Source organism: Bos indicus x Bos taurus, chromosome 11 (genome assembly GCF_003369695.1).
Source record: "Bos indicus x Bos taurus breed Angus x Brahman F1 hybrid chromosome 11, Bos_hybrid_MaternalHap_v2.0, whole genome shotgun sequence".
Classification (NCBI taxonomy): Eukaryota; Metazoa; Chordata; class Mammalia; order Artiodactyla; family Bovidae; genus Bos; species Bos indicus x Bos taurus.
Window position 1 is genome coordinate 45997692 of NC_040086.1, and position 26856 is coordinate 46024547.

The 26856-nt window shown below is 46.4% G+C and overlaps 1 pseudogene; it reads right to left on the reverse strand.

The window, feature by feature from the left end:
- Positions 1–1868: 1868 nt before the first annotated feature.
- On the reverse strand, positions 1869–5379 carry LOC113900825 (annotated as a pseudogene).
- Between the last annotated feature and the right edge of the window lie 21477 nt (positions 5380–26856).

A 26856-nucleotide genomic window follows, 5' to 3' on the forward strand; every position in this document is an offset into this window, starting at 1 on the left:
ATCCCATTTTTAGGGGAGGGCTACAGTCCATGGGGTCACAAAGTCGGACACAACTGAGTGACTAACACAAACACATGACAGATTGGGTACATTTAAGTCCTCAGGAATCGCATGAATTGATCCTCATTTTCAAATAATTGAGCTATAAGATTTGTATTTTACTTATCCTCTTTTTATTTTTTTAAAGATGTTTTTGACGTGGACCATTTGTAAAGTCTGTATTGAATCTGTTACAATGTTACTTCTGTGTTTATGTTCTGGGTTTTTAGCTGTGAGGCATGTGGAATTTTAGGGCTTTCCAGATGGCTCAGAGGTAAAAGAATCCGCCTGCCAGTGCAGGAGACTCAGAAGACACAAGACATTGGTTCAGTCCCTTGGTTGAGAATCTTTTGGAGTAGGAAATGGCAACTCACTGCAGGGTTCTTGTCAGGAAAATCCCATGGATAGAGGAGGCTGGCAGTCTACAGGCCATGGGTTTGCAAAGAGTCAGACACGACTGAGTGACTGAGCATGCACACATGTGTGGAATCTTAGCTTTCTGACCAGGGATCAAACCCACGTTTCCTGCACTGGAAGGCGGATTCTTAACCAGTGGACTGCCAGGGAAGTCTCTACTTCTACCTTTAGTGGTTCAGTTTTTATAGGTCATACTCCATTTAAAGTAGACTTAACTTTTACTTGTTAACATATAAGCTCTATCCCTAGTCTAGGATTTCATCTGGAAAACATTTTTTTAAGATGCGTAACTCTAAAAAATGTGTGCTTATGACCATAATTGTTAGGAATGTGAATTAGTAAAGTATTTCTGTAGAGCAGATGTGTGTGTATGTATTAATCGCTCAGTAGTGTCTGATTCTTTGGGACTCCATGGACTGTAGCCTGCTGGGCTCCTCTGTCCAAGGAATTCCAGGCAAGAATACTAGAGTGAGTTGCCATTTCCTCCTCCAGGGGTTCTTCCTGACCCAGGGATCCAATCCAGGTCTCCTGCACTGCAGGCAAATTCTTTACCATCTGAGTCACCAGGGAATCCCAGAGCAGACCTTATGGCTAGTTAAAACAAATTTAGGGACTACAGCCCTAGAGTCTAAGATCCAGTGGGACTGGGGGAGGGAACTTAAGAATTTGCATTTCTGACAAGTTCCCACATGATGCTGGTCCTGATGCTGCCAGTCCGGAGACCACTTTGAGAACTACTGATGTAGAGAATTCTAATAACATTTAATTAAAGACAGAAAAACATTCATAGGGAGTTCCCTGTAGTCCAGTGGTTAAGAATCTGCCTTCCAATACAGGGGTCACAGGTCAATTCCTGGTTGGGGAACTAAGATCCCACATGCCTCATGCCCACATGGGCAGCTAAGCCTGTGTGCCTGCGCACCACAATGGAGAACCTTCGTGCCACAATTAAGATGAAACTCAGCCAAATAAATAAATAAATATGAAAAAAATACTCATAAACTCTGATCAAGGATAAATGAAGATGAGCAATCCCAATCCCAACAGCTACTTTGGAGGTTCTCCAGCTGACCCCTGAGGACCTGCTAGAGCCCCACTTGATCATGCAGGGCAAGCACCCCAATGCCAAGGAATGTAGTGAAGGAGTGACTTGGCCAGCGCAGCCCCAGGTTCTCAGGGTGTGGCCAGGATAGCAGAGTGAAAGAGCAGTCAGGACCAGCTCTCAGACCCTGGTTACGTTATTTTTATTGCACTTATCAACATATAGGGCTTCCCTGGTGGCTCAGATGGTAAAGCATCTGCCTGCAATGCAGGAGACCCAGGTTCCATCTCTGGGTTGAGAAGATCCCCTGGAGAAGGGCATGGCAACCCATTCCAGTATTCTTGCCTGAGAATTCCATGGACAGAGGAGCCTGGCTGGTTAGAGTCCATGGGGTCGCAGAGTCAGACACGATTGAGCAACTAACACTTTCATTTTTCACATTATCAACATATAACACATCATGGACTTGACAGATTTATCTCTTTTGTTGCCTGATCCCCTCACCTCTCATCAGAATACAGGTTTACTAGGATAGAACTTTTGTAAACAGTGCTTGGATCATAGCAGGTGCTCAATAAGCTTTGACTGGCAATAACCATGTGTCTGGATGTTCACAGCACTACTTTCAAAAGTGGCAGTCTTTCTGTGGGCAAGGGACATGGGGAAAGGAGTAGGGGAGAGCACAGCTTTCTATTGACTCACCTCAGTCCTTTGAATTTTTCCTGTCAGTTATTAAAAACAAGATGACAGGTCCAAGATGGAGTTGCTTATGCTGAGCCCCATGTCACCAAACTAAGCCTTAATTACACTTTTGGCTCTCCCAGCAGTGGAATCTTAACCCAGCCAATCAGGGATCACCTGATTAGCACTAGTGAGGTTATCTGCCTGTGAGACCCCTGCCATCCCCTAAAGTTACCTTACAATAAACAATCTGCTATTTTTTGCCCAGTATAATTTCTTGTTCCTGTTCCTCTTTGCCTATAAAAGGTTTTCATTTTGTACAGTTCCTTGGGGCTCCTTTCTGTCAGAGAGACTGAGCGCTGCCAGCTTTGAACAGATTTTTTTTTTAATTTTTGTTACATAAATTAACCCATTTACTATAGGCTTTCAGTGTTATGCAATGGTGACACTTCTACTTGTCCTTCAATTCCTTCCCTTTTCTGATGGCAGACTTTGCTGTGACAGCAGAAATGGCACCAGAAATGGTACCCCAGCATCACCCACTACCGTTTTCATGCAGGAACCACAGAGCCAAATGCCCACCACTCGTCTCTGCATCTTGGTTTTGCCTCAGAAGGAGCAAGTGTACTTGGTACGCTGGCTGACTTCAGTTTTCTTCACCATTTTCCCGAGGGAGGTCCCGTGTTTGCCCACAGTCCCGACCTTCTTGGTGCGTTTCACTATGTCACCACAACCTAGGTCTGAGCCCAAAGAGAGCTAAATCGATTTTTGCTCAAGTAACTTCTTGAAGTTCTTAATATGCCTCGGTTTATTTTTTAACACCACATATGTCACCTAGCTTTAGCGCAAAGAATTGATGCTTTTGAAATGTGGTGCTGGAGAAGACTCTTGAGAGTCCCTTGGACTGCAAGGAGATCCAACCAGTCCATTCTGAAGGAGATCAGCCCTGGGATTTCTTTGGAAAGAATGATGCTAAAGCTGAAACTCCAGTACTTTGGCCACCTCATGCAAAGGGTTGACTCATTGGAAAAGACTCTGATGCTGGGAGGGATTGGGGGCAAGAGGAGAAGGGGACGAGAGAGGATGAGATGGCTGGATGGCATCACTGACTTGATGGACGTGAGTCTCAGTGAACTCCAGGAGTTGGTGATGGACAGGGAGGCCGGGCGTGCTGCGATTCATGGGGTCCCAAAGAGTCGGATACGACTGAACGACTGAACTGAACTGATGTCACCTAGCTTTAAAAAAAGATCCCTATTATTAACTAGGAAAAATAAGTTGTAAGAGAAATAGGCATAATAGGAAAAAAAAAGAAACACACACACATTTAAGTATGGTTTGGTTAGTTAGCACCTGAGACAGGCTTGACGAACATCTTCCCAAGTGGCCTGGACCTGAAGCCCTTTCACAGGCCTCTCGGAACCTGGCCTTCTCCAGGCTCACTCCACGGGGTCCCAGAGATCTTTTCCAGCCCTTTCTCCTGGCCTACATTATTTACAAGTGTCAAGTAACAACAGTTAATAATTAATGGACAAAAGAGGCCTCGTTAAAGGCCTGGGGCTGCTTCAGGCAGAAGAGACTATCTCAATGTCCAAATGAAGAACCCTGGTGTCCAAAACAGAGACAGAGGAAACATTTAAAGAGAGCGAGAGAAAAATAAATAAATAAAAATAAAGACAGCGAGAAAGGAAAGAAGCTGTGAACTAGACCCAGCGTGACTGGTGGCTCAGATGGTAAAGCGTCTGCTTACGATGAGGGAGACCCGGGTTCAGTCCCTGGGTTGGGAAGATCTCCTGGAGAAGGAAATGGCAACCTACTCCAGTATTCTTGCCTGGAAAATCCCATGGATGGAGGAGCCTGTTAGGCTACAGTCCATGGGGTCGCAAAGGGTCAGACACGACTGAGCGACTTCACTTTCACTTTCACTGCTGGGAATGGAGAGCTGGGTTGAGGGGATTAGAAGAGACATGCCTGGTGTGAGTGTTTTAGTTGATCAGTCTTGTCCGACTCTTTGAGACCCTACTGTGGCCAACCAGGCTTATTTGTCCATGGAATTCTCCAGGCAAGAATCCTGGAGTGGGTTGCCATTACCTTCTCCAGGGGATCTTCTTGACCCCCATGGCAGGCAGATTCTTTACCACTGAGCCACCGGGGAAGCCCAGAAAGATGCCTCCGGGGTTCCAAAGAAAGGAGGCCAGGTTGGATCTCCAGTAGAAGCAGCTTGAAACTGGAAGAGCTAGGTAGAAGGACCTATTTATTAGGAATTTCAGAAAGATGCCCAGTACACTGGACCTGTTCTCCTGGACAAAGCCAGGAGAAGTTTCCTTATTTTTATTTTTTAAAATATATATTTACTTATTTGGCTGAACTGGGCCTTAGTTGCAGCACTTGGGGTCTTCGATCTTTGTTGCAGCACATGGGATCTAGTTCCCTGACCAGGGTTCGAATCCATGCCCTCTGCATTGGAAGCTGGAAGTCTTGGCCACTGGACCACCAAGCAAGTCCCTCAGAAGCAGTTTCTATGGTGGGTAACTGGTGAGCTAGTTATTTATTCCATTAATGTTTAGTGGGCATATCTTTGGGTCAGACCCTATGTCATGAAAAGTCATTCTGATTAAAGGCAGAGGACTTAAGTGACTTGAGACTTTTACTAGAGATCTTTCAGGAGGCACTGATACTTTCTCCAGCTTTTCTGGGAAGGTGGTGGAAAAGCAGAATGCCTTTCCCACCTCCCAGATTCAGGGGGCTCCAGGAGAGAGGGGCACCTCTTTCTTTGGGAAGCAGCTTCTGTACTTGCCCAGCAGAGGGCGGCTGGAACCTGGACACTATGGTTCCAGCCACCAGCTTTAGGACACCAGACAGATGGGATCCTAGCCCCCTCGCTGCCCACTGCAGGTTGGGCGTGATGCCCACTTGCTGGCAGCGATACCGTAGAGAGACAGGAGGCACCGGGAGGTGTCAGAGATGCTGTTTTGAATTCTCTCTAAGCTGTGTCACTTCTGCCTTGTGTAGGCTCAGTCTTGGTGCCTTGCCAGGCTCGTCTTCTCTAGCCTGCTGAGCGAAGGGTCATTTCCTTCTCAGGGCAGCCTGCTCACCCTGTTTCTAGCCACTGTTGAAAAATCGTTTTGTTCCAGGACACAGACTCCTAGAGCCCCAGAGGTGGGAGGAACTTGCGGTGCTCCTTGTCCAGGAGCTGACATTTCAAATAATTTCAGAGGCAGGTGGGGAGTAGAGCCTCAGTTTGTGATGCCAACTTAGGGTGAGATGGTGGCCATGGTGAACTGGAGAGCCCAGATTTGTGCAAAGTCACCTCTATTCAAGTATTTTTCTTCTTTAAAAAAAGAAACAATTATTATTATTAATCATTTTTGGAGACACCATGTGGCATATAGGATCTTAGTTCCCAGACAAGGAATTGAAACCGTGCCCCCTGCATTGGAAGTGAAGAATCTTAACCACTGGACCACCAGGGAAGTCCCAAAATGGTTTTCTAATTACAAGTAAAATAAAGCATGGCTTTGGGCTGTGTCAGGATGCTGGCTGCCAGGTCTTCCCCAGCTTGGGGAAAGAAAGGTGGAACTATTTGCCCAGAACAGGGCCCGATTCCCTTTCCCAGGCAAATCCACTCTCTTCCATGATGTTTGTCCCTTGGGGGCGCAGGGTAACCGTATGGAGTGGCAGCAGTTGGGGACAACTTGGGCTCCCAGCTCGGGTTGCCCCGAGGCTACTCATCAATCCTGGATTGCTTCATTTCCTTCCTTGGCCACCGCTCCCCTGTTTGGAGCAGGCAGCCTCCCCCAGAGCACAGGGCACTCCTTTTCCTCGCGGTGAGTCACAACCTCGGAGCTGACTTGGGGCCAGCCTGACTCCTCAGAGTCAGGAGCCTCTCCGCCCACTGCTTTTTCCAATGAATACCTCTAGCTGTGGGCCTCCGCTTCCTCCAGCCGCCTCCCTATGGCTGGGCCCTTTTATTTACTCAGGGTTGTTTTTTTTTTTTCTCCTTGAAACGAGGTCCTATGGAGAAGTGCCTAGGAGCTTTTCAAACTTGATCCCTCAGATCCCAAGGAGAAATAAGGATTAGAAGCATAAAGGGCTGCTTTCCCATCATGAGCAAAGGTCACTACACATGCTTGGGTGTGGATTTTTAAAAAATGCAATCACAGGAGCTTCCCTGGTGAATCAGTGGTAAAGAATCTGCCTGCCAATGCAGGACACATGGGTTCAGGTTCAATCCCTGATCCGAGAAGACCCCATATGCCTCAGAGCAGCTAAGCCTGTGTGCCTACTGAAGCCTGCCTGCCCTGAAGCCCATGCTCTGCAACAAGAGAAGCCACCATAATGAGTAACCTGTGCACCGCAACTGGAGAGTAACTCCAGCTCTCTGCAGCTAGAAAAAAGCCTTCGTAGCAAGGAAGACCCAGCACAGCCAAAAATAAATAAATAAATAAAATTCTTTAAAGGGATTTCTCCGGTGGTGAAGAATCCACCTTGCAATGCAAGGGACACCGGTTTGATTGACCCCTGGTCTGGGAAGATCCCACGTGCGGTGGGGCAACTATGCCTGTGTGCCACAACTACTGAGCCTGTGCTCTGGAGCCCTTGAGCCACAAGTACTGAGTCGACACTCTGCAACTACTGAAGCCCACACACCCTAGAGCCCACATTCCATAACAAGAGAGTCAGCCCAATGAGAAGCCCACTCACTGTAACTAGAGAGCAGCCCCAGCTCTCCGCAACTAGGGAAAGTTCCCTCACTGCAACGAAAACTCAGTACAGCCATAAATAAATAATTAATTATTTTTAAAAATCCAATCATATACTTTTGAGTCAGGCCCTGCGCTCTATGGGAGGATTGACAGGCCACCTGGGCTCTGTGGGGATACTCCATTAGGGCGTGACACTTTCCCTTCAGCCTCTGGGAGTAGCAGGAACTCCCAAATAGCAGGAATGGGGCTGTGGTCCCTTTACCAGTCACAGAGATATACTGGGACCTGGGGCAAGTATTTACAACAGTCCCGTGAAGAATGCCGGCTCTTTCTCACCATGATTAATCCCTTGAGGATTAGCCCCAACTAACCCCATTGTCATGGAGCGCCTGCTTGCAACACCTCCCAAGCTGAAGTGTAAAGATGACTAGGTTCCCGAGAATCAGGTCTCAAAAGAACACAGTCTTGAGAATATCATTTGAGAGGAGGAAATAAGGACCAAAAAAAAAAAAAAAAAAAACCCTAATGAGATTAGTTACCTGCAGGGCATAGTGGGAACAGGATAAAAGGAAGAAGGAAATTAAGAAGAATGACACTTCTCTGAAATAGCTTTTTGTTCTGACTTGCTTTTGGAACCATTGTAATTATTTTGAAATATTACATATTTCAAAAATAAGTAAAAATGTAATAAAAAATCACAAGGATGGGGAAAACCCTAAGACTGGATAGAGAAATAAGCAAAGTCCTTTGACTTCTATCTTACCAATTTATAGTAAATAACCTATCCCGTGCTGTGTCTTAAACATTTACCTATAGTTTTGTTTAACCTCTGCAGCATCTCTAAATTGTAGGTACTATTACCATCCTAGTTTTACAAGACAGGAAGTCATACCCCAGTGGCATTAAGGAAGCGCCCAAGGTCCCAGAGTCTTGAACTCAGATTTTGTATCAGATTTGTGATAGATCTCAGTTCTGAGGTCCTGTTATATATTCAGCTCCATGCCAGGCACAGAAATATAAGTTGGTGTCTCTGGGGTTCCGGGAATTTGTGATCTCAGTGATAAACATTTAACATGACAAAGCTATAAAAATAGGGAAATGAATGAGCCCCTTATTCATAAAGATTTAAAAGGATAAAAAATTTTAGGAGTGCTACGTCCTCCTATGTGGGTTGACTTCCTAGAGGAGATGGGATTTGAATGGCATTTTGGAGGCAGAATTCAAGTAGATGTAAAACAAGGGCGAATGAATTGCAGGCAACAGAACCCCTGGGAGCAGAGGTGTGGAGAGGGACTTGGTGTGTGGAGAGCCAAGGAAAAGACCAGCCTTTGCACAAGAATAGACAACACAGAAGGGCACTTTACGACTCTCTAGGGTACCTCTTAAAAACAGTTCAAAGAAAAAAAAAAGTTCAAAGTATAACAGAAGAAAGTGGATTCTCAGCCCCTCAAAATTAGCCCTTTGCATTGTTAATCAACTGTGTTATTATTCAATCGCTAAGTCGTGTCCGACTCTTAGCATTCCCATGGACTTCATGCAGCCCGCCAGGCTTCCCTGTCCTCCACAGTCCATCGAGTAGGTGATGCTACAATCTTTCCCAGCATCAGGGTCATTTTGTACTCCAATATAAAATAAAAATTTCTTTTAAAAGTTAGCCCTTTGGTTGCTGCATATTAATATTGCCTAGTTCCTTTCCTTTGGAGAAGGCAATGGCACCCCACTCCAGTACTCTTGCCTGGAAAATCCCATGGATGGAGGAACCTAGTAGGCTGCAGTCCATGGGGTCGCTAAGAGTCGGACACGATTGAGCGACTTCACTTTCACTTTTCACTTTCATGCGTTGGAGAAGGAAATGGCAACCCACTCCAGTGTTCTTGCCTGGAGAATCCCAGGGACGGAGGAGCCTGATGGGCTGCTGTCTGTGGGGTCGCACAGAGTCGGACATGACTGAAGGGACTTAGCAGCAGCAGTTCCTTTCCAATTACTGGGCTCAGAGGGATGACTAGGAAACTGCTGTGCTGCTAAGTCACTTCAGTTTTGTCTGACTCTTTGACCCTGTGGACTGTAGCCCACCAGGCTCTTCTGTCCATGCAGGTTTCTCCAGGCAAGAATATCAGAATGGGTTGCCATACCTTTCTCCAGGGGATCTTCCTGACCCAGGGATCAAACTAGCATCTCTTAGGTCTCCTTCATTGGCAAGCGAGTTCTTTACCACTAGTGCCACCTGGGAAGCCCCTGACTAGGAAAAGGCACACAGTATATTCTGGACCTACAGACAAAAACTGTTTTTGCTTTAAGGGGAAATAGAATCTTAGTCCCTTTGGTTACTTCTGCTTTTCTATTTATACTTTTTTTTTTTTGAAACTTTATCTTATTTTTAAATTAACTTTTATTTGTGTAAAGTTGCTTTTTCCATTTCTTCTTTTACAAGCAGAAAGAGAGGCCAGTCCCTGTATGCTGAGCTGAAAATCAGACGGTCAGCCCTGCTGCATCCTTCTCAGCTAGTTTGCAGGCAGCCCCCCAGGTGTGTAAGGAGGGGTGTTAGGGGGTAGGCTTGGGTTTCCCTGGGGGTTCAGATTATAAAGAATCTGCCTGCAGTGCAGAAGACCAGGGTTCAATCCCTGGATGGGGACGATCCCCTGGAGAAGAAATGGGTACCCACTCCTGTATTCTTGCCTGGAGAATTCCATGGACAGAGGAGCCTGGCAGACTATAGTCCATGGGGTCGCAGAGTTGGGACTGAGTCACGACTGAGCAGCTAACACACTGTTTTCTCTGAACCCATCCCCTGCTGGAGGATTTAGTACCCAGCAGGGATAAGAGAGGAAAGAAGCCTGCTGGGCAGACACCAATGCTGGGTCTAGCTGGACCGCAAGGCAGAAATATGAAGAAAAGCAAAATATGGATAGTCCTATCAGACTAATAAATGGTTAACTGTAGACTAAGTTTTCATCTGGACCAATGTTCACGTGAGTTTGAAAAATCCTTGAACCAGGGACAAACGCGACATCTGGTCCTTCAACTGCTGCCCCACCCCCAGCCCCCAGCCCCTGCCTCGAGCCATCCCCTTCTAAACAATAGGGATAATTTCATATCTCCCAGAGGGGAAAGTCTTCAGCTCTCCCCTCAGATCCTTCCATTCTTGCCCAGCCGCACTGACCCTGCTTCCCTCCCCACCTCCCAGCAAGCAGTCCCTGGCTCTGGGCGGCCACACCAGCCCCTGCTGGTCTGTATTCACACACCCCACCCCCAGTTGGGAGCACCAGGACCCTGGCAAGGCCGTGGCCTGCCTCCCCTGGGCACACCCTTCTGTCACTGTGGTTTTTCTCATCCTGTCCTACTGGTTTGTTTGTCTTTTCATCCCCCAATTCAGAGCTTAATTACAAGAGCCAAGTCTTGCTTTTTTTCTCTACTTAGAACAAGATTCAATTTTTGATAGTCTTTGTTTAATAGTTGATAAATGGTTGCTTTCCCTTAAAGCAATGGTTTCTTCAGCTTTTAAAACCACAACCCTCAGTAAGAAATGTTTTTGTACAGGGACTTCCTCATGGTCCAGTGGCTAAGGCTCCGCATTCCCAATGCAAGGCACCCAGGTTTGATCCCTGATTGGGGAACTGATCCCACATGCCACAACTAAAACTTGATACAGCCAAAGAAATTATCTGAAAAAAAAAAAAAAGTGTTTTTTTTCCATTACAACCCAATTTATACATTCATCTACACACACAGCCACAATTATGAGTTTCAAGAAATAGCACTTACTCTTGTTGGATGAAAGTGAAAGTGAAAGTGAAGTCACTCAGTCGTGTCCGACTCTTTGTGACTCCATGGACTGTGGCCTACCAGGCTCCTCCATCCATGGGATTTCCCAGGCACTAGTACTGGAATGGGTTGCCATTTCCTTCTCTGATATTTTCTCCTTTATTCCATTTTATTCCTAAGTGCTTTGTTGGGACTTGCATGTGGAAAGCCACAGTCTGAGAGCAGAAGAGAAAGGCTTCCCTTCCAGCCAAGATCAGATTAGGATTAAGCTGTAACAAATGAGGGTCTCTGCCAACTCTGACGTGTAGATAAGGGTCTTGGCCTCATTATGAAGCAGGGCCCCAGGTTGGCTTAGTGGCTACATATTGCAATCATGCTCTGGCCTGGACCTGCCCTTTGCAGCTTTCTCATCCAGTCTTTTCTGTCTTCCCTTCATTCCTTTACCAGAGTCACATCCATGGACAGAGGAGCCTGGCAAGTTGCAGTCCATGGGTAGGCAAAGAGTCAGACACAGCTGAGCACAAGCATTCCAACTCACAAAGACTTCCTCTCATGGTGCTCAGGGCCTCACCTATATTTCGTGCATACCTCTGTGATTGCCCTTTATCACACAGGCTTGTGAGGCAATTCTTTTTCACATGGCTTGTTGCTCAGCTGAGTGCCTGGAGCGATGCTGGCGTGATAAAGCGGGAGCACAGGAGAGCAATGTGTGAAGGAGTTGAGTTGAAGGACTGCTTTCCGGGTCCCCTGGTGCCATCTCTTCCTGATTGTTACTGGGCCAGGAGTGGCCTGAGGACTCAGGGCTGCAGTGGGGACAGGCAGGTGGGGGCAGGCTGCTATGAGCAGGTTATCAGGAGCTGCCCAGGGCAGTGAGTGGAATTCAGTGGTGAATTTTCAAAACTCAGTTATCGCCTCACTTTGCCCAGAAAGCTCATAACTTAAATCAAGACGATCAACCTGGGGTGCAGGATGAACTTTGGCACTCAGAGCCACCTCTGAGGACTGACATTCCCGGAGCCCTGATTTCAATGGTGGGTGGATGACCACCAACTCGAGGCCAGGCATCAAGAGTCTGAATGTGATCCAGGTCCTTCCCTGCTGGTACAGTCAACCCTGGGACCTTGGAGCTTCCCTCGGTCTCTTGCTGGGCCTCACCCTGAGCAGATCATGAGTATAATCCTATGCAGGAGGCAGTTAGTGCTGGGTTTCCACCTCCCACTCCAAGGTACCAATATTCCCGGTAGAAAATGTTTTGCCAACTGTCGGGAATAACAGAGATCCTGAAACATAAATAGTACATAAATCACATGATGTTGGAAAATGTAAGTCATGGTTCTGCTGGTTCAGTGTTCCAGGTAACCGCACAGCTTCCATGAAGACAGAAACCACAAACACAGAGCTCCACTACACAGAGGGTCTGCCACCTCTGAAAGGAAACTGGATCAAAACATTCCAGAACATTCCAGCAGACCACTGCCTTCGTCTGGGCTCCGCTTGCCTTGTGTCTTTTGCTCTTTCAATGTCTTTCAGGGGGAACAGCGTCATGCAGTCTGTGATGCTAGGGTGTGTGTCCGTGGGGGGTGTTCAACTTTTTTTTAATGAATTTCAGCAACAGGATAGATTATAAGCAAACACAAAACTAATGAATGTTCCTCTTAACTGTTTACCTAGCTCTGGCCTCTAGTTGTTGCATTGTTTGTCACATGAAAAAGAGAACCTGCACCTTGTTTTCCAGGAGCTCATGGTGCTCATTTAAGGCAGGTCCGAGGCAGGCCTCCAGGGAGGAGCATAGGAGGGTTAGCTGCTCATAAGCGCTGTAGTCTCAGGAATGGACTGACACCTTCTGAGCTCCAGTTTCTTCTTATTCATGGGTTTAGAATTACTCCACTGTGCTCTTGGGTTTCCCAGGTGGCGCTAGTGGTAAAGAACCTGCCTGCCAATGCAGGTTGACATAAGAGATGCAGGTTTGATCCCTGTGTTGGCATGGCAACCCACTCCAGTATTCTTGCCTGGAGAAACCCATGGACAGAGGAGCCTGGTGAACTACAGCCCATAGGGTTGCAAAGAGTTGGACATAACTGAAGCGACTTAGCATGCACACAGTACTGCACCTGGTGGCTCAGCAGTAAACTCGCCTGCCAATTCAGGAGATGAGGGTTCATGAGGTCAAAAAGAGTCAGACACGACTGAGTGACTGAACACACATGCTCACGCACACATTCATACATTACTGCACCCAGGCCTTCTGGGAAGAGGGAAATGATGGGATGTAGGTGGCAGCTAACGTTTGTGAGGAAGTCAGTAACTTTCTCAAGTGACCTTTGAGGCTGCTGCCTTCAGAGCAGGGAAGGGAGGTGGTGGGAAACAGCCAGACTGGGCTGACTAGATTTTTCCCGTGGTGAATCAATGGACAAGAAAGCCGGATGGACAGAGGAGAGCGCCAGGCAGCCAGAACCTTCTGGATTGTGCCCTACTGTGGGCAGCAGTTGTTGAAGGAGTCTTCATGAAAGTCATGGTCTAGCTGATTAGTCTGGGCACCTGTGTAGCTTGGTTGGAAGTGGGATGAGGCTAGGAGCTGCGGTTGAGTGGCTAGACTTAGGGAGGAGGGAGTGAGAAAGGAGTGGGTGTGAGAGAGTGGCCACAGGAGGAGTCAAAATTGGGTTTCAGGACTTCCCTGGTCATCCATTGGCTAAGACTGAGTTCCCAATGCAGGGTGCCAGGTTCAATCCCTGGTTGGGGAACTAAATCCTACATGCCACAACTAAATACCCCACATGCTGTAAACAAGACCTGGTGCAACCAAAGGAAAAAAAAAAAAAGTATTTTAGTTGGGTTTCTGCACGTGCTTTGCCAAGCCCCCACCCCCACTGTGGCTCCTCCCACCCCACCTCCCACCACCTGTCTTCTCCCTGCCTTTGCCTTTCCCCTGCAGTCCTTCTGTCTCCACCCCACCCCCCTCCCCACACCAGTCCTGTATGTCCTGCCACCCAAGTTGGGGCACATAGGCTCAGCCTATGCTTCAAGAGGCTGTTCATGCCACCTGGTAGGTGCTCCCAATCCGGCTCTGATTAGGGTCATGAGCAGCGGGAGGAGCAGGCGGCTCTTTCTTTAGTCTGTGAGTGAGAAAAGCTTCTGCTGGTTAGACCTCACAGGAAGCTGGAGCCAAGGGGTAGCATCTGACATATGGGTGCAGCACTATGGGCTGGGTGAGAAAGGGAGGTGACACCTCTGGGCTGTTGAGGCCGGCTGCGCCTTCTATGCCAGGCCAAGGAAATCAGGTCACCCTTCCCCTCTCTTTGCTAGATGCTGCTTCAGAGAGATAAAAGAAATATTCATAGGCTAGCTGGCTCAGGCAAGGCATCTAGGTGAGGGTCTCAAACCAGTGGCCCACAGGGCCATCCCCCTGCAGATGGGTTTTGCTTGGTCCACAGTGGTGGTTTAGTCGCTAAGTTGTGTCCAACTTTTGCGACGCCGTGGACAGGCTCCTCTGTCCATGGGATTCTCCAGGCAAGAATACTGGAGTGAGTTGCCATTTCCTCCTTCAGGGGGTCTTCCCTATCCAGGGATCGAACCCAGTCTCCATGCAGATTCTTTATCGACTGAGCTAAGAGGGTCCACAGGGATCCTCCTAATCTTTTATACATGTCCTTGTCCCCTTTCTGCCTTATTTGCCTTCCTTGTCTTGCTCCTGAGTTTATGAATTTACTGGCCTCATCCTAAGAAACACAAAGATGCTCCAGGAACTTGTGACATGACTGGGAAAACAAGACTAACACACAGACCAAGAGGGCTGAGTGTGCCAGATCCAGATATTTGGGAGTTTAGATGAGAGATCTCCCATGGAGATTACCATAGAGGAATGTGTAGCGGAGAATTGCATACTGAGCCTCGATGGAAGAGGAATGTCAGGATGGAGGGCAGGGAGGAATGTCCCAGGATTGAAAAGGACAGGAGGGGCAGCCTGGAGAAGTTTCGCTGGGTTGGGCTTCATTCCACACACAGCAGGGGGCACCTTTGAGATGTTAGCATAAGGGATTGATGATTGGAGGCACAGAAGAATCCAGGAAATGTGGGTGGGGCGGGAGCTGAAAAGAGGTACCAATTTGTGAGAAAGTCTGAAGGAGGTAAAGACTGGGTGTTGTGGAAGCTGAAGGCTTCAAAGCATCTTAGAGACAGCTGCATACTAAGTCGCTTCAGTCGTACCTGACTCTTTGCAACTCCACGGGCTGTAGCTCGCCAGGCTTCTCTGTCCCTGAGATTCTCCAGGCAAGAATACTGGTGTGGGTTGTCATCGCCTCCAGGGAATCTTCCCCACCCGGGATCGAACCCCAGTCTCTCTGTCTCCTGCATTGGCAGGCGGGTTCTTTACCAGTGCCACCTGGGAAAGCTATTGAGTCATGAAAATGGGGAAGTCGTCAGAAGGGGGCTGCTTGGGGTAGGGGTGAGAAGTTGAGAAATTGTGGTTGAAATTCATTTGATGGACAAAATGGGCAGCTGGCATTTAGATCTGTGGACCTGGAGATGGAGGTGGTGATTTAGGGACTACACTGAGATTTCAAAGGGAGATGTTGGGAGAGAGAAGGAGGTGTGCAAAAAAGGGAGAGGCCCTGGGGAAGAAGACCAGTGTGGAATTGGAGGAGAGAGCACACTGATGTCAGCGGAGAGGACAATCAAAAGAAAGAGGTCCACTGACATCATCAAGTACGAGGATTCAGGGAGAGCAGAGCAGAGCAAAGGCTGGGGTTTTAGAGCTAGGGCATGGCAGAAATTTTGGCCGGCGTGGAGAAGATGACCACATATTTCACAATCAAACAGACAGCATGGTGGAGAAGAGGCTCTTTATCTCTAGGAGCTCGTGGTAGATAAAAGTGATGTCATCAATTTGCTCGTCCACAGCACAGCAAAGCCAATTTACCCAGATACAGAGTTGTGACGAAGGAAGGCACAGCATTAATTTGCAAGGCCCCAGGTTCAGTGGGTAAAGAATCTGCCTGCCATGCAGGAAATGTAGGAGACGCGTGGGTTTGATCCCTGGTGTAGGGGTATTCCCTAGAGGAGGGCATGGCAACCCACTCCCATATTCTTGGGACAATCCCATGGACACAAGGACCTGGCAGACTACGTTCCATAGGAAGATTCAGACAGGACTGAAGTGACTGAGCACACACACACACACAGTAAGACTACTGGGAGTTTGTGCCCCAACATTTGGGGTGAGGGGTGCAGGGGACGTGACTTTCTTCTGATTGGTTTGTGATGAAGTAACCAGATGATGTTTCAGGAATTTTGGTAATCTACCTTCTGGTTCCAACCAGTCTGGGGATCTAGTGCCTAGTCTCAGCTCAGCATGTAGTCATCATCCTCCACTTGGGTCAGCAGGGGCGGGGTCGGGGGAGGGTCTTAGTTTTGGCAGAAAACTCTAATAAGATAGTGTCAGATTGTGATGTATATCCCTTGAGGAGGAACTAGGACCTTGTTTTATCACTGAACTATTGTCATTACTTTTCTCCTTTAACTGCTCCTTTGTTTCTGCATTTCCTCACTTCCCTGCTAAGTAATGACTTGTTCCTGCTCTGGAACTCAGGGACGTTCTAGTAGACTAAAGCCTTTTTTCTACAAACAAGAGACAGGGGTGACAGAGATTTTGTACCTAGGAGGGCCCTGCAGGGTCCTGCTTGGTGTCAGTGACTGTAAGAACAAAAGGAGATTTATGGAAGTTTGAAGGCAGAAGGAGATAGTGGTGAGAAAAGTACTGAATCTACTAAGGAGAGAGGATAAAATGAAGAAAGGACCCAGATGTGGTGGAGGGGATGGATGGAGATACTAAGCTTGGATTTCACAATAGGCTGCATTCCCCCATCCTTCATCTTGGGCCCTGTCCTGGGTCCCCCACACTGTCCATAGTTCTCACTCTTGGGCTTAGGCAGCAGAGGGAAGTCAGGCAGCTGGTCAGGTGATGTTACAAGTCCAAGCTCACTCTGCTTGCTTCACAATAGGCCAATAAATCAGGTGTTGAGGCAAGGAATAACAACTTTATTCAGAAAGTTGATAGACCGAGAAGATGGTGGACTAGGGTTCCCCAAGGGTCTCCCAAGGGCCTCCCTGGTGGCTCAGATTGTAAAGAATCTGCCTGCAATGCAGGAGAATTGTGTTTGATCCCTGGGCCAGGAAGATCCCCTGGAGAAGGAAATGGCAATCCACTCCAGTATTCTTGCCTGGAGAATCCCATGGACAGAGGAGCCTGGGGGGCTACAGTCCATGGGGTCACAAAGAGTTGGACACAACTGAGCAACTAACACAAACAGGGTCCCCCAAAACCATCTTATGATGTCTGAATGCCAGTTTCTTTTCTAGAACAGAGAAGGGGAGGAGGTAAGGAAGTAGAGTAAAAAGGCCATAAGTCTTGCAAAATATCTCTTGGAATGGCTAGCCCTGGGGTAGGGATGTGTTCAATTCTTTTCTGCAACCATTCACAGGTAGGCAGGGTCAGATTGCCTCTTTGTGAGCCAAACAAAGGCATTTTAATATTCAGGCAGAGGAAGAGTTCCTGTGACAGGCCATTCTGTCAATACTTACAGGTAGTCATGATCAGAACAAAAGCATTTAGAAGCAAAGGTTAAAGTGAAAGAAGCATATTCAACGTGGAGTCCGAATTTGCTCTTCCCTGTCACAGTGAGGCACTCTTGGGGACAGCAGTGTGTGTTAGTCACTCAGTCATGTCCAATTCTTTGCGACCCCGGGGGCTGTAGCCCACCAGGCTCCTCTGTTCATGGGATTTTCCAGGAAAGACTACTAGAGTGGGTTGCCATTTCCTCCTACAGGGTACCTTTCCCACCTAGGGATCAAACGCCCGTCTCCTGCATCGCCACAGGCAGATTCTTTACTGTCTGAGCCACTAGAATAGGGGAGGATGTTCTTAGTTCAGGACTGGGACCCAGAGCAGCACCAGCAATGATTCCTTTTCCATCTTGTCCTGGATTCCTCCCTCCTTTCTAAGAAGCTCCCATCAGAAACGGTGCCTAGATATTGTCCAAAGGTTTGAAAACATCAGTAAAGCCCTCTGATTGGCCCCTGTTTTAGGCGCCCCAGGCACAGACAAACAGGAAGTAAAAGTGGGTAACCACGAGGAAGGTGGGGGCGATGCCTGGGTTAATCATCAGAGTTCTTGGCAGCAAGATCTCAGCCAGCCTGGGCTGAAGCAGCAAGTAGCTACAGTTCTAAAGTTTTCAGTGGCAGAACCTGTCTCTTCAGAACCTGGTTACCCACACTGACCCCATAACAAGCACCATGCCAACAGGCCCTGTGGTCATAGGAACATCAACAAGCAAGGAGGTGACTGGGAGGGTGACCTCACTGGAAAAGCAAACACACACCCTGAGGGGAAGGAGACGAGTGTGTTCACAGCTGTGCTGGGCTGGGGATACTGTTCTGGAGAGTGCAGGGAGGGAAGGGTGGATGGATGGATGGAGAGTGGACTTGGTCTAGATTGGAAGGGACAATGTGAAGGAAAAGACAGATTTGTGCAGGAATTACAAGAGCCAGAAGGGGAAAAAAAAATTAACTGCTGAGGATGACAGTCTAAAGGTCTCATTCTTACTGCGAGTTCAGAGATGCTAAAGAGGGAGGTCGATATTGATGAAGGAGATGTAGGTGGGCTATTAGGCCACTGACCACATGTAACCCGAAGGAGATCTGAAACATCCTGAACCTTGAAACTGACATTTTCTCTTACAGGCTCACAGGTGGGCGTCTAAATGGTACAGTTTGGCAATACCATATAAATGAGAACATTGACATAGCCTATGACCCAGCTACTCCACCTGTGCTAGAATACACACACACACACACACACACACACACACATATTATGATTGATTGTTACTCAGCTTTTAAAAGAATCAAGGAGTTCCATATCCAGGTGGTGCTAGTGTAAAGAACTCGCCTGACAATGCAGGAGATGCAAGAAACATGGGTTCAAACCCTGGGTCAGGAAGATTCCCTGGAGTAGGAAATGGCAACCCAGTCCAGTATTTCTGCCTGGAAAATCCCATGGACAGAAGAGCCCGGTGGGCTACAGTCCATAGGGTTGCAAAGAGTCAGACACAACTGAGCACACACACATATATGGTGACATGCAGAGGTATCTAAACATGTTAAGTGAAAAGAACCAGTTGTATAACTGTGTGTGGTAGGATTTCACTTGATGAAAAAGAGAAAAATGGGGGAATTCCCTGGCAGTTTAGTGGTTAGGACTCTGCATTTTCACTGCTCAGGGCCTGGGATCAAACCCTTGGTTGGAGAACTAAGATCCCACAAGCTGCATGGAAAAAAAAAAAGGTATATATTTTATATCATAGAAAAATATAAATACTTTCTATGTTTGTATTACAAGGAATTTTTAAAGAAACCATTTGGGTGAGATATGATTGACATACAAAAAGATGTACATACTTAGGGACTTCCCTGGTGGTCCAGTGGCTAAGATGCCACACTCCCAATGCAGGGGGCCGAGGTTCAATCCCTGGTCAGGGAACTAGATCGCATGTGCTACAACTAAGAGTTCGAATGACACAACGGAAGATTCTTCACGTTGCAAAAAAGATCCTGGTGCAGCCAAGTAAATAAACAGTTTTTTTTTTTTTTTTTTTTTAAGCTGTACATATTTAATTATATTAAATAATGTCATGAGTTCACAAGGAACTCAATAGTAGTTATTTTGGGGGTTAGATAAGAAAACTGAGGTTTCAAGCAGAGGCACTTTTTAACTCAAAACTCTTCTGTAGGGTGTAGTGTTTTTAATTTAATTTTTAAATTTCATGTTGGAGTATAGTTGACTAACAATATTTTAGTCCAGCAAAGTGATTTAGTTACACATATAAATGTATCTATTCTTTTTCAAATTCTTTTCCTATTCAAGTTATTATAGAGTATTGAGCAGAGTTCCTTTTGCTATACACTAGGTCCTTGTTGATTATTCGTATAAAATAAAGCAGTGTGTACATGTCCATCCCAAACTCTGTAAGTATCCTTCCTCTCTACCCTCCCCCTCCCACCATAAGTTCCTTCTCTAAGTCTGTGAGTCTGTTTCTATTATGTTAATAACTTCATTTGTATCATTTTTTTAAAAGATTCCACATATAAATATCATATGATATTTGTCTTTCTCTGTGTGACTTACTTCACTTAGTATGATAATCTCCAGGTCCACCCATGTTGCTGCAAATGGTATTAGTTCATTCTTTTTAATGGCTGAGTAATATTCCATTGTATATATGTATCACATCTTCTTTATCCATTCCTCTGTTGATGGACATTAAGGTTGCTTCCGTGTCTTGGCTACTGTAAACAGTGATGCAGTGAACATTGGAGTGTAGGTATCTTTTATGGTTTTCTCTGTATATTCCAGGAGTGGAATTGCAGGGTCACATGGTAGCTCTATTTTTAGTTTTTTAAGGAATATCCATCCTGTTCTCCATAGCGGCTGTACCAATTTACATTCCCACCATGTACGGTATAGTTTTTAACATGTGTATGTATTATTTAGCCTAATCATTTCAGTGACCGCAGTTTGATAATGAAAATCTGATAAACATGAATTCTCATGGGGACAATGGAGAAGGAAATGGCAACCCATTACAGTGTTCTTGCCTGGAGAGAATCCCCGTGGACAGAAGAGCCTGGTGGCCTGGGCTACAGTCCATAGAGTAGCAAAGAGTCAGACGTGACTGAAGCGACTTAGCCTGCACAAGGGGACAATGGAACAGAGTACTTCCAACTGAGGTCTGTCTTTTTGGTCTCTCTCTATTGTCTGGCCTGAAAGCTGTACCCCTAAAAGTTACTCCTCTGGTTTACATTGGAGGCAACCCTAAGTGCTGGGAAGAACGTTGGGTCTGGAGTCATTCATTCATTCCCAGCCTGCCAGGGCTTCCTGTGCCAGCCAGCATTCCAGGTTCTGTTCCCCTACTCACGATGTGGTCATGGGCTCTCAGGTTCTCATTTCCTTGTACAGTAAGGTGTAAATACTGGTTCTCAGGACTTCCCTGGTAGTCAAGTAGTTAAGAATCCTCCTTCCAATGCAGGGGGCTCGGGCTTGATCCCTGGTCCAGGAACAAAAATATCACATGCCGAGGGGCAATTAAGCTCTCACTCCGGAGCTTGAGAGCTGGTGCGCTGTAACTACTGAGCTAGCATTCCAGAGTATGTGAGCCGCAACTACTGAGCCCACACACCGAAACTTCTGAAGCCTGTGTGCGTAGGGCCCCAACTCTGCAACAAGGGAAGCCACGGTAATGAGAAGCCCGTGCACTGCAACTAGAGTAGCCCCGACTCACCACAACTAGAGAAAGACTGCTGGCAGCAAGGAAGACCCAGAAAAACCAGAAATAAATCCGAAGGAAAGAAGGACAGAAACAAAGTTTCAGAAGGTACCTGGAACCAGTAGGGTAAGATCCCTATATACATATTCAGTTCAACTCAGTTCAGTTCAGTCGCGTCCGATTCTCTGCGACCCCATGAACCGCAGCACTCCAGGCCTCCCTGTCCATCACCAACTCCTGGAGTTTACACAAACTCATGTCCATTGAGTTGGTGATGCCATCCAACCATTTCATCCTCTGTCTCCCCCTTCTCCTCCTGCCATCAATCTTTCCCAGCATCAGGGTCTTTTCAAATGAGTCAGCTCTTCGCATCAGGGGGCCAAAGTATTGGAGTTTCAGCTTCAACATCAGTCCTTCCAATGAACACCCAGGATTGATCTCCTTTAGGATGGACTGGTTGGATCTCCTTGCAGTCCAAGGGACTCTCAAGAGTCTTCTCCAACACCACAGTTCAAAAGCATCAATTCTTCAGTGCTCAGCTTTCTTTATAGTCCAACTCTCACATCCATACATGACCACTGGAAAGATCATAGCCTTGACTAGATGGACCTTTGTTGACAAAGTAATGTCTCTGCTTTTTGATATGCTGTCTAGGTTGGTCATAACTTTCCTTCCAAGGAGTAAGTGTCATTTAATTTCATGGCTGCAATCACCATCTGCAGTGATTTTTGAGCCCCCAAAAATAAAGTCTGTCACTCTTTCCACTGTTTACCCATCTATTTGCCATGAAGTGATGGGACCAGATGCCATGATCTTTGTTTTCTGAATGTTGAGCTTTAAGCCAACTTTTTCACTCTCCTCTTTCACTTTCATCAAGAGGCTTTTAGTTCTTCTTCTCTTTCTGCCATAAGGGTGGTGTCACCTACATATCTGAGGTTATTGATATTTCTCCCAGCAATCTGGATTCCAGCTTGTGCTTCATCCAGCCCAGCATTTCTCATGATGTACTCTGCATAGAAGTTAAATAAGCAGGGTGACAATATACAGCCTTGACATACTCCTTTTCCTATTTGGAACCAGTCTGTTGTTCCATGTCTAGTTCTAACTGTTAGTTCCTGACCTGCATACAGGTTTCTCAAGAGGCAAGTCAGGTGGTCTGGTATTCCCATCTCTTGAAGAATTTTCCACAGTTTGTTGCGATCCACACAGTCAAAGGCTTTGGCATAGTCAATAAAGCAGAAATAGATGTTTTTCTGGAACTCTCTTGCTTTTTCGATGATCCAGCGGATGTTGGCAATTTGGTCTCTGGTTCCTCTGCCTTTTGTAAATCCAGCTTGAATATCTGGAAGTTCACATTGCACGTATTGCTGAAGCCTGGCCTGGAGAATCTTGAGCATTACTTTACTAGCGTGTGAGATGAATGCAATTGTGTGGTAGTTTGAGCATTCTTTGGCATTACCTTTCTTTGGGATTGGAATGAAAACTGACCTTTTCCAGTCCTGTGGCCATTGCTGAGTTTTCCAAATTTGCTGACATATTGAGTGCAGCACTTTCACAACATGATCTTTTAGGATTTGAAAGAGTTCAACTGGAATTCCTTCACCTCCACTAGCTTTGTTTGTAGTGATACTTCCTAAGGGCCACTTGACTTCACATTCCAGGATGTCTGGCTCTAGGTGAGCGATCATACCATCGTGATTATCTTGGTCATGAAGATCTTTTTTGTACAGTTCTTCTGTGTATTCTTGCCACCTCTTCTTAATATCTTTTGCTTCTGTTAGGTCCATACCATTTCTGTCCTTTATCGAACCCATCTTTGCATAAAATGTTCCCTTGGTATCTCTAATTTTCTTGACGAGATCTCTAGTCTTTCCCATTCTATTGTTTTCCTCTATTTCTTTGCACCTATCACTGAGGAAGGCTTTCTTATCTCTCCTTGCTATTCTTTGGAACTCTGCATTCAAATGGGTATATCTTTCCTTTTCTCCTTTGCTTTTGGCTTCTCTTCTTTTCTCAGCTATTTGTAAGGCCTCCTCAGACAGTCATTTTGCTTTTTTGCATTTCTTTTTCTTGGGATGATCTTGATCCCTGTCTCCTGTACAATGTCATGAACCTCATTCCATAGTTCATTAGGCACTCTGTCTATCAGATCTAGTCCCTTAAATCTATTTCTCACTTCCACTGTATAATCATAAGGGATTTGTTTTAGGTCATACCTGAATGGTCTAGTAGTTTTCCCCACTTTCTACAATTTAAGTCTGAATTTGGCAATAACGAGTTCATGATCTGAGCCGCAGTCAGCTCCCAGTCTTGTTTTTGCTAACTGTATAGAGCTTCTCCATCTTTGGCTGCAAAGAATACAATCAATCTGATTTCAGTGTTGACCATCTGATGATGTCCATGTGTAGAGTCTTCTCTTGTGTTGTTGGAAGAGAGTGTTTGCTATGACCAGTGTGTTCTCTTTGCAAAACTCTATTAGCCTTTGCCCTGCTTCATTCTGTACTCCAAGGCCAAATTTGCCTGTTACTCCAGGTGTTTCTTGACTTCCTACTTTTGCATTCCAGTCCCCTATAATGAAAAGGACATCTTTTTTGGGTGTTAGTTCTAAAAGGTCTTGTAGGTCTTCATAGAACTGTTCAACTTCAGCTTCTTCATACACATATTCAAAGTTTTCATAAATCATTGTCAGAGGCATTATCCAAAGTCACAGCAGAAAAGTTCAACTCCCTGCAGATGGTGGGGATGGAATAAATGAAATGGACAGTCCTGAAATGAATATATTTGGGGGAGGGGTAACAGTAGGTTGCCTCCAGAAATAAAGTCACTTATATAAAACTGCGAAGCATCTGTGCATAATGGATGAGACCACCAAGTCCAGAAGCATTTCATCCTAACAGATGGTGTATAGAAAACTGGGGGACACCCAAATCCAATTAGTATCCAAGCGTATTTCGTGCTCGCTTAATGCCAGGTACACGCCAAGCACTTTATTTATTTAATCCTCTGTGTGTGTGTTTAGTTGCTAAATCGTGTCTGAATTTTTTGTGACTCCATGGACTGCAGTCTGCCATGGGATTCTCCAGGCAAGTACTGGAGTAGGTTGTAATTTCCTTCTCCAGGGGATCTTCCTGACCAAGGGATCGAGCCTGTGTCTTCTGCATTGGCAGGTAGATTCTTTACCACTGAGCCAGAATGGAAGCTCATTTAATCCTGAGAACAACTCTATTATCTCCACTGTACAGAAAAGAAATGTGAGGCAGCTAGAAGTAAGGGAATTTGCCGAAGCTCACAGCATGAGAATGATACAGTGGGATGCTCATTCCATATAGTCTGACCCCAGAGGCTATGAAGTCCTCCTTAGCTAAAATGGTCTGAGTGCTTGCTGAGGAAAATCAGGCTTAAGAAACAGTGGTGGCTTTTCAACATCTGACTGAAGAAGAAGGTACTACCATATTGTTTTCTAAACTTTACAGATAACAAGTCATTATTCTTCTGTAACTGCTTCTTAAAATGTAACATGCCTATGAGTCCCACAGGGACCTTGTTAAAATGCAGATTCTACATAGAGAACAGATTTGTGGTTGCCAAGGGGGGGTGTGGGTGAGGGAAGGAATGGAAGTTTGGAATTAACAGATGCAAACTATTATATATAGAATAGATAAACAATAAGGTTCTACTATATAGCACAGGGAACTATATTCAATAACCTGTGGTAAACCATAATAGAAAATAATATGAAATACACAAACACACACATATATAACTGAATCACTTTGCTGTATAGCAGAAATCAACACATTGTAATTCAACTGTGCTTTAATAAATTTTTTTTTAATATTTATTTGGCTGCACCAGGTCTTAGTTGTGGCATGTGGATCTTTTTCCCTGGTCAGGGATTGAACCCAAGCCCCCTGAATTGGGAGCGTGACGTCTGGATGACTAGACCACCAGGGAATAAAATTTTAAAAAAAATGCAGATTCTGATTCTATAGGTCTGGGCGGGTCTGACATTCTGCCATCTCCCTTGTTACTGGTCTGAGGACCACATTTTAAGGAGCAAGGCTCTAGCCAGAGGCCAAGAGAAATGGATTTCCCCGTTGAAAAATGAACAGACTGTACTCTGTTAGAACTTCAGTCTCCTGTGAAGCCATTCCCAACAGCTGAAGCCCCTCGGAGCCCCCAAACACAGGCCCAGGCTCTTGGTTGCTCTTCCAACAGACAGCTTTTTCTCTCCAGCTTCACCCATGGAGCCCTGGGAGTCGGGGGTGCTCCTCCTGGAGCAGTTTTTCTTGCTGATTGGATCAGGTGAGTGAGGGTCCCTGAATCGGTTTGGGGGGCGCCCATGGAGAGCAGGGGACAGCCTCCTGTGCTCTGTAAATGTTTGCTTTCGAGCAGAATGATGAATAAGAGTGACCTGGATGATGAACTGTGTGGTCAGTACAGCTGCTGAGGTGGGTGGAAGGTTGACTTTGACTGTCGTGTTCAGGGCCAGTCCTCAGTGTAAAATTCTGGGTGTGAGAAGCAGTTTGTGTTTTGTGAGGGCAAAGGCTCTGGTCAGTCTTGTTGCTCTGCCAGACCCTCGCTAGACTGTTTGTTGCCTGAGTGAAACGATGAAAAGCTGGGGAAATAACGGAGCAACTGAGACCATTACTAGCTACCCGGTCTGTGGCACGGCACTGCCCTGTGGATGACTCACATCCTGCTGCCCACTCACTCTCTCAGACTGAAGCCACATCTCTCTGGCAGCGGTGGCGAGGGTCTGATCCCTTTCCCCTTCTGCCATGAGAGCATCATAACACACAGTTCCTGAGTTTCCAGCAAGTTGCCTTTCTTCTCTGCTTTCCTGGCAAGAGCTGAGAAAGTTCGGTCTTGGGGAAAACAGAGTCCTGGTTGAGGTCTCCGGACAGGCCTTACTGAAGAAGTGTGCAGGCATACCTGGCTGTCCAGAAGCTTGTTTCGGGGCCATTTCAAGCTTTAAGAACTGTGTTTTTCTGCCCTCTCTGTCTGGGTTGTACGCCGCATCTTGCCCAAGATGCAAAGATCTTCCCTTTCAAAACCAAAGGGAAGAGACTAGGAGTGGGAGCAGTCAGGAAGGAGACATATAAAAATCTAGAGTGGGTGGACCGGTCCCCCACCCCTTGTGTTGGCAGAGGAACAGACTGACCTGTTTTCCCAACATGACCAAAATCCAGCTCTTTATTGCTGTGAGTTGCTGGTTTGAGGCCATTCTCAACCAATGAGTCTCCACATCAGAGCCTGGCTGTGCGGGTGCTTGAAAGCACTCGTCCCCTACCTCCCCTCTCTGTCTGGAACTTTCCCTGGACCTTGTCAGGGCAGAGCCGAGGATACTGGGTGGTCAGTGCTGTTGGATGGGGAATGAGGAAATGTTTGAAGACAGAAGCTAGCCACACACAGAGCAGGTGGGAGAATAGTGGTGAGGATGGTGATGTGTGGTCTGTTCTTGAATTGTTGTTTTGAACCTATTTCTGGAAGAAGTGACTAGGGCCACAGCAGTGAAAGCCTGGAATCCTAACAGCTAGGCCACCAGGGAATTGCCTGGTTTTCTTTCTTGAGAAGTCTGACGAGAACAGGGTTTTCAGTAACTCTAAGATAAGGTCAGGCCACTGTATCGACTTTATTTATGGGAAGAACATGTGCTCTGATTTCCTGCCTCTTCTTACTCTGGGGAAAGGGCGGGGGCAATCTTTTTTCAAAATTTATTTTTAAATTTATTTTTTAATTGGAGTATAATTACTTTACAATGTTGTGTTGGTTTCAGCTGTACAACAGTGTGACTCAGCTATAAGTATACATATATCCCCTCTCTCTTGAGGCTCCCTCCCACCACCCCCATCCCACCCCTTTAGGTCATCACAGAGCATGGAGCTGAGCT